This window comes from Zea mays, chromosome 4, assembly GCF_902167145.1.
Source record: "Zea mays cultivar B73 chromosome 4, Zm-B73-REFERENCE-NAM-5.0, whole genome shotgun sequence".
Taxonomy (NCBI): domain Eukaryota; kingdom Viridiplantae; phylum Streptophyta; class Magnoliopsida; order Poales; family Poaceae; genus Zea; species Zea mays.
The window spans coordinates 105,122,525-105,132,393 of record NC_050099.1 but is presented as its reverse complement, the minus strand read 5'-3'; the positions used below and the strand labels follow the sequence as shown (position 1 = coordinate 105,132,393).

At 49.7% G+C, this 9,869-nt stretch overlaps 1 long non-coding RNA gene across 1 annotated transcript; it reads right to left on the bottom strand.

Moving 5' to 3' along the window:
- Nucleotides 1–3,396: 3,396 nt before the first annotated feature.
- LOC103653559 (uncharacterized) lies at nt 3,397–3,825 on the bottom strand. Its single transcript, XR_565549.3, has 3 exons — nt 3,735–3,825; nt 3,569–3,649; nt 3,397–3,480 (listed from the first exon to the last, which is right to left on the bottom strand). It is a non-coding gene; the product is annotated as an uncharacterized lncRNA (long non-coding RNA).
- Nucleotides 3,826–9,869: the final 6,044 nt, after the last annotated feature.

Genomic DNA, 9,869 nt, shown 5'->3' with positions numbered 1-9,869 from the left:
TAAAAACTCTATTGCCACAAGATATTTCATGGTAATAAGTGTTAATGCCACGTTTAAATCTGTTGCAAATGGCTTTGTTACCACAAGATGCTTCGCGGCAACAAAACACTAGTGCCACACCAGTGACTCGTGGCAACAAGATGTATTGCCATGCAAATAATTTCGTTGCATTTGATCATTTTGCAACATAATGTGTCTCGTGGCTACATGACCTTTTTGCTATAAAATTATCTGTGGTAAGAACCGTTATAAAAACAACAAAAAATATCGTAACTAATGATGTTGCAACAAGAAGAAAAGGTTGCGACTACTGAAGTCCCAACGAAATAGATCCATGGTAATTACATCTTATTGCAACAAAAAAAATCATTGCAACTGAACCATACAACAACCAATAAAACCGTTGCATTTACATATATTCAAACCCACAATTTATACGACAATGCATTTTGCATTTCTATTGGGTGTAAAATGTTATGCAAAAGAATTATATTTTACATCAGTAACGTAAGAACCAAAATTGACAACCATAATATTTGTCTCTTGTCTCATATATTAACTATATCCATACCATAAGTTGTAACAAATAGGTTGCACCAAATAAATAGTGGTCAAATACAAATTAATTTGATAACATAGCTCACAATCACAACATCCTCATACTAGCTTGGATTGTGATAACATAGATAATAAACTACTCAGGACTAGCAAATTATTGGAAGTTTTTTTGTCATCGTGTACCCCTCCATCCCCTCCATTGATGCAAGCGGTGGTTAGCTAGGCTGACGACGATATCACGACGACAAGGAACCTGTTGGAAGTGTTCAAAACAATAATTAGTAAAGCTACAATAACTTGGTTAATCATTAGTGGAAGACTACAACTGTAGTGCCTACAGCTACAGCTACAACACAACTCCTAGCAAGCAGCATCAGCAGCAACCATCAGCAAGCAGCAAACAGCAACACGCAGCAGCACGCAGCTAGCAGCGGCAAGCAACAAACAGTAGCAACCATCAGCAAGCAGCAACACACAGCATGCAGCAACAACAACACGCAGCAGCACGCAGCTAGCAGCGGCAAGCAACAAACAGTAGCACACATCAAACAGGAAGCACACAGCAGCAAGCGTTCTACTCTATCTCTACCAGAGAAGGCAGCTGCAGCACCAGCCTAACAAGAGCGAAAATAGGCTACCAAATAAGCATGCTGCACAGGGCCACAAACATGTGTACTGCTCCTATGGTTAACTAAAATTTGTTTAGGCTACTAAAATCCATTGCATGCACAACTACAAAAGAAATAAAAAAAGATTGTGGACATACCTTAAACACACTTTGATAGAGCTTCTTAAGTTGATCTACCTTGCTTCTCGCTTGCACTTGCGGATTGTACCTATTATCATATTCAGGATTACAAAAACAAAACTATCAAAAAATGTTGTAAAACAGTTTATATGATTATAATACAAGAACATTTGCATTCCATACACATTCGCTTCTTTATTGCCCCTTGCCTGCACACGTCTTGTCACAGCATTCCTTAGAGTGTAAGAGTTAATATAGTTTGCTGGCATATTGTCTTTCTTATTGTTTGTGTCTGGTGTACGAACGTTGTTTGCACTACTTGGTGCAGGTGCAGGAGGATCAGCTGGGATGAGTTCAGGAGGTTTAGTAGGGACAACAGAAGAAGGATCGATTGGAGTGGTGCTTTCATGGTTACTCTTCATTAAACAATTGATCAAACAATTTATGTTGCAAATGTTTCTAACAGCAATGATGGTAAAAATACAAATATCAAATTTTATACCTGTTGTGCTACAGCAGCAAGGGCAACAACCATTTCTTGCCTCATTTCTTCTCTAAGCACTTGTCTTTTTCTTTCTTCTTCTTCTTGCAGTGCTTGCATTTTTTCCTGTAGTATTCTTTCTCGTTCTGCAACCTCACACGCAAGTTTTTTATTTAACAACTGGACCTGACTTTCGAGTTCAATGTTCTTTTGGTTGGTTGCAACCGTGGCACGAGCTTGTTCGAGGAACTTTGATTCCATCACTTGACTTCTTGTTGGATATCTTGATAGGTACCCATGACCATGAAGTCTGTTTGCCTTACATCCTGTTGTTTCCTTGAATGTTGTTTGGAAAATAGCATTTTCCTCTTCTCTTGTTAGATCAAATCTTTCTGTTTGATACATTTTCTCAACAATTTTCTCAGCTACCTTCTCCTGAAAAGAACAATATAGTTCAAGTTAGCTCAATTCAAATAAGAATTCATGCCCAGTATTTTAAAGTATGTTTTAGTAGTAAGCTTTGTGATTTACTCACATAAATGCCACGTGAAGCCTCTTCCGACCATTCATCATTTTTACAATGAGTAATCATCCAAAGGGATAGATCGGTTGGTTCTATACCAGTTTCTGGATCTCTCTGTAATGTGAAGAATGTATCATACAAGTTTGTCATTAATCATGGAAAATAAAGTAGTGGTCATATCATTACCTGTTGAAAGCTTATTTGGGAAGAAGTTCTAGAACCCATTATATGCTTCGTTCTTTGTTTCTGACGGTTTTCCGAGTTCCGACTGCTTATTTTCTAGAAAATAATAATAGTTGGAAATGAATTAATAAATAAATCGCTAGAATCATCCATATTATGCAAGTGCCAATCGTTAAAGTAAAGGAAATGAAATAGCAAACCAGGAATTTCTCAGATCCAAAATACAACACCATGTAATGCCACTCGACGATGTCTACATCTTCAGGCTTGTTTTTCATCCTTTCAGCATAACTATTGTATGCCTTGTATGTTGAGCTTAACGTTGATCACCATCCTTTGTATCTCTCCTTAGCAATAGACCAGATCTTTTCATGCGCGTCCTCATTGGTTAGAAACTCCCACCTTCGCTGTTTCAGTTTTGATATAAAGAGAAGGTTAATTGTCTAGTAATTTGGGAATAGTAGACCACTAATAGTTCTAGCTAACTGTTAGGGCTCAAGTAAAGAAATTTCACATACCAGTACGTCAGAGGCTATAGAAGATCTAACATTGAGCTCTATATCTTTCCACTTTTTCACTCCAATGAGTGGTGCCTTTTTCTTTGTAAACAATACGATTTCATCCACAAAAGTGCGAGTGTTTGGTCCTACAGGACCTCCAAGCTTAGATGAAAATTCAATCTTAAGTTTGTGATCACCGTTCTTGATTCGCTTGGTGGCTGCTGCTATACTCTTAAGGGTACCACGCCCCTCCTTTTTGAAGACTCCATCGTTATCTACATATATACCAATAACATATGAATGGGTAGAAATATTCAAAGTAGAAGATTGCAACATTTGAATTAAAAACACTCTTAGTAAAAAATACCAGGATCTCTTTTCCAATAACGTCTAGCAAGAGATGGCCAATTAGCAGTAGGTTTGCTGCTGCCATGAATTTCTTCATCTGATAATATTAGGTCATCATTGCTTTGTCGTTCATACAATACTACGGATAGCATAGGCATCAGTTACATCTCTAACAATTTGCAAAAATATACACTATATGTTAGTAGGCTGTAAATAAAAGAAATTACAGATATCTGGAAGATCGCCTTGATGCCTTAACCATTCTTTATATGTTTTGATCGTATCCTCCCTGAAGTCATCCATTAAATCTGCACTTAAACAATATGTAAGTTTAACTGTGGAAACTATAACATATCATGTATTTAATGTAATGAGTTTGACATCTTAACTTACCCGTTTCTGGATTATCATGTTGTAGTATTGCAAGCCACTCCTTATATGCATCAATCGACACTTCTATAGTTTCTTCATCAACATTTGTTCGTTGCCTTGGACGCTTGATGGGAGTTATGCTTACCTCTAGATCACAGGGTGGATCTTGTGTGAGCACAAAACTTATTTTTCTCTCATCCATGTTATCAGACAGCATGGCCTCTTCTTGGTGGATGTAATCAAGTGCCAATAGCTTGGATCGATCAATGCCACATCGTTTCTTGTAAAACAAGAAGTCCCTCCTAGAATATCCAAGTTTCGATTTTATGTACACCAAATTGTAAAAGGCAACATAAGCTTTATCAATATTTACTGTGACAATTTCTTTTCCAGGTTGTGCTCCAATGCAATGGAATTTCAAGGTCCATATCTCACCAGTCAACCTGCCACACAAATATATTCTAAGCAAACAATGACTAAAATAGTGTTGTAAAAAGATTTCATTCAACAATTAAGAGGTATGAAAACAATATACTATAATTATGATTTGCGCTAAGGCCAAAGCAGTAGAGAACAATATGGGTAGATAGATTTTTCTTGTCAGGAAGATCAAAGAAGATGTTCTTCCCGGCCATAATCTCGTCCACAATCCGTGTATCAAGTTGGCTACCATTGTCGTTGGTGCACATATTAGCTTCATTGCTTGTCGGCTGCAAACCTCCTTGAGTCGTCATCATAGGTCAGGAAAATAGATGCTGACAGGGCAGGGAACGAAAAAATCATGTAAGTATAACAATAGATTGGTTTATGGAATTATGTGCAGTAATTTCAGTGACAGAACACGATACAGTGTGTTATATTTACATAGATGAATGGGGAGTCAGGGACAGAACACGATACAGTGACAGAACACGATACAGTGTGTTAATTTCAGTGACAGAACACGATACAGTAATTTCAGGGACTAGTAGAGATGAATGGGGAGTCAGGGACTAGCAGAGATGAACTGGGTGCCAAGCAAAGATGACCGAGCGCCACCCAACAGCAAAGCAGCCGAACATCGGACGGTAGGAGGCGAGGAGACCCGAATTGAAGCTATTTGTCCCATTGGCGATACGTCTATGGTTGACAGGGTGAGTGGCTGGTGGCTGGGACCAGGGAATGGCGTGGTCAAGTGGGGATATACTTCGTTCTTGTTCGTCTTTATGCAGATACTATGGGGATATATTTTGTTCCCTACATAATTTGTTTAGTAACTTAAAATCAGATGATGCAGTAAGAGATAACGCTGTTGGTGCTATTGCTTGGATGATAATGGTGCAGCCTCAGTCTATTCCTCTCAACCAGGTTTGAACAACATTGCAGTTAGTATGTTTGGACAACGTCATTTTTCAGATTCAAGAGTGTAAGCGTGTAACAAATGTTTGATTCATTCTTATAGGTTCTTCCAGTTTTTATCAAAGCTTTGCCACAAATGTTCAGATTCAAGAGTGTAATCAATGACTGTATATGGTTACGTCTGCAGTTTATTATTATCATCACATCCCCCAGGTGATTCTTGAACCAGATGTCCATTATCGGTCTATATTCATGCAAACACGCTGGCTTCATTTGCGAGTAGAAGATGACCTCGGAGGACCAGCTTTTCTTTGTTTCCTTGTTCTGCTTGATTTTGTTTTGGTTTTGTCGACAATTGTTGTCGGCGTTTTGAACCCGGGGGGGTCCCTGGACCAACGAGTAAATTATCGCCGCGTGCCCCAGCCCAGATGGGTCGGCGCGAGACGGAGCGCGAAGGGGGGAAGAAGCCGGAGGGAGACAGGCGTGAGAGGTGAAACCCGCGGCCTTCGTGTTTGTCCCGCGCCCAGGTCGGGTGCGCTTGCAGTAGGGGGTTACAAGCGTTCACGCGGGAGGGAGCGAGCGGCCTTACGCGAGCGCTGTCCCGTCCTTTCCCCGCGCGGCCCACCTTCTGTAAGAGGGCCCTGGACCTTCCTTTTATAGGTGTAAGGAAAGGATCCAGGTGTACAATGGGGGGTGTAGCAGTGTGCTAACGTGTCTTGCGGAAGAGAGCTAGTGCCCTAAGTACATGACATCGTGGCAGCCGGAGAGGTTTTGGCACCCGGTTCATGTGGTGTCGTGGCCGTCGGAGGAGCGCCGGAGCCTGGCAGAAGGACAGCTGTCGGGGCTGTCGGGTCCTTGCTGACGTCCTCTTGCTTCCGTCGTCATAGAGCATGCGGGGCGCCATCATTACATGTTTGGCGGAGCGAGGCAGATGGGACGCCGGTCTTGTTCCCCGTAGCCTGAGTCAGCTTGGGGTAGGGTAATGATGGCGCCTCCTGTGACGTGGTCAGTCCGAGCCCTGGGTTGGGCGAGGTGGAGGATCCTCCGAGGTCGAGGTTGAGTCTGTCTTCCAAGGCCGAGGTCGAGTCCGAGCCCCTAGGTCGGGCGAGGCGGAGACCGTCAGCTGAGGCCAGGGCTGAGTCCGAGCCCTGGGGTTGGGCGAAGCGGAGTTCGTCGTCTTCCGGGGCTGAGCCCGAGTCCGAGCCCTGGGGTCGGGCAAAGCGGAGTTCGTCGTCTTCCGGGGCTGAGCCCGAGTCCGAGCCCTGGGGTCGGGCGAAGCGGAGTTCGTCGTCTTCCGGGGCTGAGCCCGAGTCCGAGCCCTGGGGTCGGGCGATGCAGAGTTCGTTGTCTTCTGGGGCTGAGCCTGAGTCCGAGCCCTGGGGTCGGGCGATATGGAGTTCGTCGTCTTCCGGGGCTGAGCCCGAGTCCGAGCCCTGGGGTCGGGCGATGCGGAGTTCGTCGTCTTCCGGGGCTGAGCCCGAGTCCGAGCCCTGGGGTCGGGCGAAGCGGAGTTTCCTATGGCGCCTAAGGCCGGACTTGGCTGCTGTCAGCCTCACTCTGTCGAGTGGCACGGCAGTCAGAGCGGCACAGGCGGCGCTGTCCTCTTGTCAGGCCTGTCAGTGGAGCGGCGAAGTGACTACGGTCACTTCGGCCCTATCGACTATAGGGCGTGAGTCAGGATAAAGTGTCAGGCCACCTTTGCATTAAATGCCCCTGCGATTCAGTCGGTTGGCGTGGCGACTTGACCAAGGTTGCTTCTTAGTGAAGACTGGGCCTCGGGCGAGCTGAAGGTGTGTCCGTTGCCGTAGGGGGTCCTCGGGCGAGACGTAAATCCTCCAGGGTCGGTTGCCCTTGCCCGAGGCTGGGCTCGGGCGAGGTGCGATCGCGTCCCTTGAATGGACCGATCCTTGACTTAATCGCACCCATCAGGCCTTTGCAGCTTTGTGCTGATGGGGGTTACCAGCTGAGATTTAGGAGTCTTGAGGGTACCCCTAATTATGGTCCCCGACAGTAGCCCCCGAGCCTCGAAGGGAGTGTTAATACTCGCTTGGAGGCTTTTGTCGCACTTTTTTGCAAGGGGACCAGCCTTTCTCGGTTGCGGTTTGTTCCGGTGGGTGCGCGCGAGCGCACCCGCCGGGTGTAGCCCCCGAGGCCTCGGAGGAGTGGTTTGACTCCTTCGAGGTCTTAATGAATTTCGCAATGTTTCGGCCGGTCTGGTCGTTCCCTCATGCGAGCTGGCCGTAGCCTGGGTGCACGGTCGGGTCCCAAGTTCTCGGGCTGGTATGTTGAAGCTGTCAACGGTTTGGCCGGAGCCGGGTTTGCGAGAGCAGCCCCCGAGCCTCCGCACTAGGCAAGAGGACGGTCAAGGACAAACTCGACTTTTTTACATACGCCCCTGCGTCGCCTTTCCGCAAGGAGGAGGGGGGGAAAAGCGCCATGTTGCCCTTGGAGGGCGCCGAACATGGTGTCTCCAGTGAGCTGCTGACGGGTAATCCGAGTGGACGCCTGTGCCCCATTTGTTAGGGGTCGGCTAGAGGCCCGGAGGCGCACTCCAAAAGTACCTACAGGTGATCTGCCGGACCCGGTCCCATTTTGATGGGGTCCGAGGGCTCGATGCCTCCCTCTGATGGGATTCCGTTACAAGATCGTTCCCGCTGGTCTCGGAAATGTCCTAGGGTACCTTGGGAGCGTAGCCCGAGCATTGGTTATGTATCGAACGTACCCAGGGTCATCCCTCGCTCTGTGTCTGAGGCGGCTGTGAACCCTTCGTGGGCCAGCCTATGAACCCCTGATCAGTAGTGGGCGCGGAGCCCGAGTGGCCTGAGGCGGCCATTGAACCCTTCCGAGGGGCCAGCCCTCGAACCTCTGACCAGTAGTGGGCGCGGAGCCCGAGCGCTCTGAGGCGGCTGTTGAACCCCTCTGAGGGGCCAGCCTTCGAACCTCTGATCAGTAGTGGGGCTCGGGGCCCGCTTCCTTCGCGGAGAAGGATCCCTTTCGGGGTATCCCCCTTTCCTGGTCCCTGTTGTAAGAGAGAGAAAGAGGAAAAGGGAAAGAATACGAAATCAAGATGACGTGGCGCACCTTTTTTGACGCGGTCATTATGGCGAAGGCGAAGCGTCGCTCGCTTCTCCTGCCAAAGGCGCCACCTGTCTCGCCGCGGAGTTAATGCGGCGGGGCGAGCGGTTCGCGGGGCAGCCGTTGCGCGTGCGCGGGCCGTTCGAGGAACGGAACACGGGCGCGTTGTCTTCACACCGTGGGAGAGGGTTCTCTCGCTGTTCCACGAGGTGACGTGAGCTTGGCTGACGACGTGACCGCTGCTCTTGCCCGCCTGCCACCGCCATTACTGCCGACCCATTTTTTGGCCGCATTGACCGTCGCACCTTCTCCCGCGGCTGACTGGCCCGTGACCGATGCGCCTGGCTGGCACTGTTGGGTCATACGCAGGGTTGCCTCGAGTCGCGGTACTGGTTCCGCAGTCAAGGAGGCGCGGTAGTGGCGCGAGTGGCGGTGCAGTTGCTCGCACGTAGCAACCGGCGCGCCGATTGCATGACGTGTGGGCCTGGGCCTCCATGCTGAGCGCGTTGGAGTCGGAGGGGTGCGCCCACTTGGCGCGGTTGCATGCCAACTGCATGGCTGTCCGCCCTTTCACCCGCTGGTCTGGGCGAAAGTGGAGGAATGCTTGTAACCGCTGGGCAGTTGCATGCACCGCGCGTGGCGGTTTGGCTTCTTCTGCCCTGGGCCAGCTTGCATGACGCGTGGGACCCAGCCCCCGTGCCTTAGGGGGAGGATCTTGGAGCGTGTTGGAGAAGACTCAGCCCGCGATGGCTGGGGACGCAGGTGGGGAGAGTCGCCTTTAAAAGGAGGGTGGTCCCCTTGAAAGGCGACCATGTCTTTGCGCTCCCTTATGCATCGCATCTTTCCACCTTCCGAGCCCCCGGATGGGGAACACTCGCAATCCTTCCGCCTTGTCGTTGGAGGAACGTAACTTCGTGGAAGTTGGTACCTTTCAGCCATCGTTCGACTTCAAGGATTTTCATCATGCAGCCCGGCCGCACCCCCTCGCCGGTGGTCACCCAAGACAGTGACCACCAGGTCGATGGTAGGGAGAAGCGAACCAGGCTGCGATCTTGGTCCCGCCCTCAGCTTCAAGGATCTTCATCATCCTTGCTGGGGCGGAGGCCGGGCTGAGCCGGAGCTCTACCTCCCGCGCGGGTTCGTGGGTCAGCTTCTCCCTCAGCATTCAAGGGAGAGGGCGCTCACTGGCCTAGCGGGAGGGGCGGACTTCGACAACGCGGGGCCGATCGGCGGTGTGCGTCGTCAGCTTCAGTGCGTTGGGCTCGCCGGCTTGGCTCCCGGTGCCCCCTCCCACCGCAGGGGCGGTTGTCGCGCCGCGCGCACCGGAGGACCGCCCAAGACGTCGCGCGCTGCTAGGGCGGCGTTCGTGTTCTGGGGCTGTCCTGCCTTTGCTCCGGTACGGCGCCTCCGCACGGAGGTTGGTGCTCTGCTCGTCCGGGAGGATCCGAGTGGGGATCTGCCGGTGGGCAGACGGCTCATGTCGTCGGTGCCGTGGTGGCGGCGGCTGGAGAAGTCCCCGTCGCCGACGGGATCACCGCCACCATCCGCGCTCCGGGCCTCCGGCTCTTTGTACTTGTCCTCGCCCCTCGAGCGGAGTCATGGGCGAGGACATCATTGCGGCGCGCGTCCTCCCTTAGGCCATCGCTGCTGCAATTCGGCGACCCGGAGCGAAGGTCATTGTCGCCGCTGCTGGAGCGGGTGGCGGTGGGCGACCAGGAGCCTTGTCGCCCCGCGGGCCCTCTA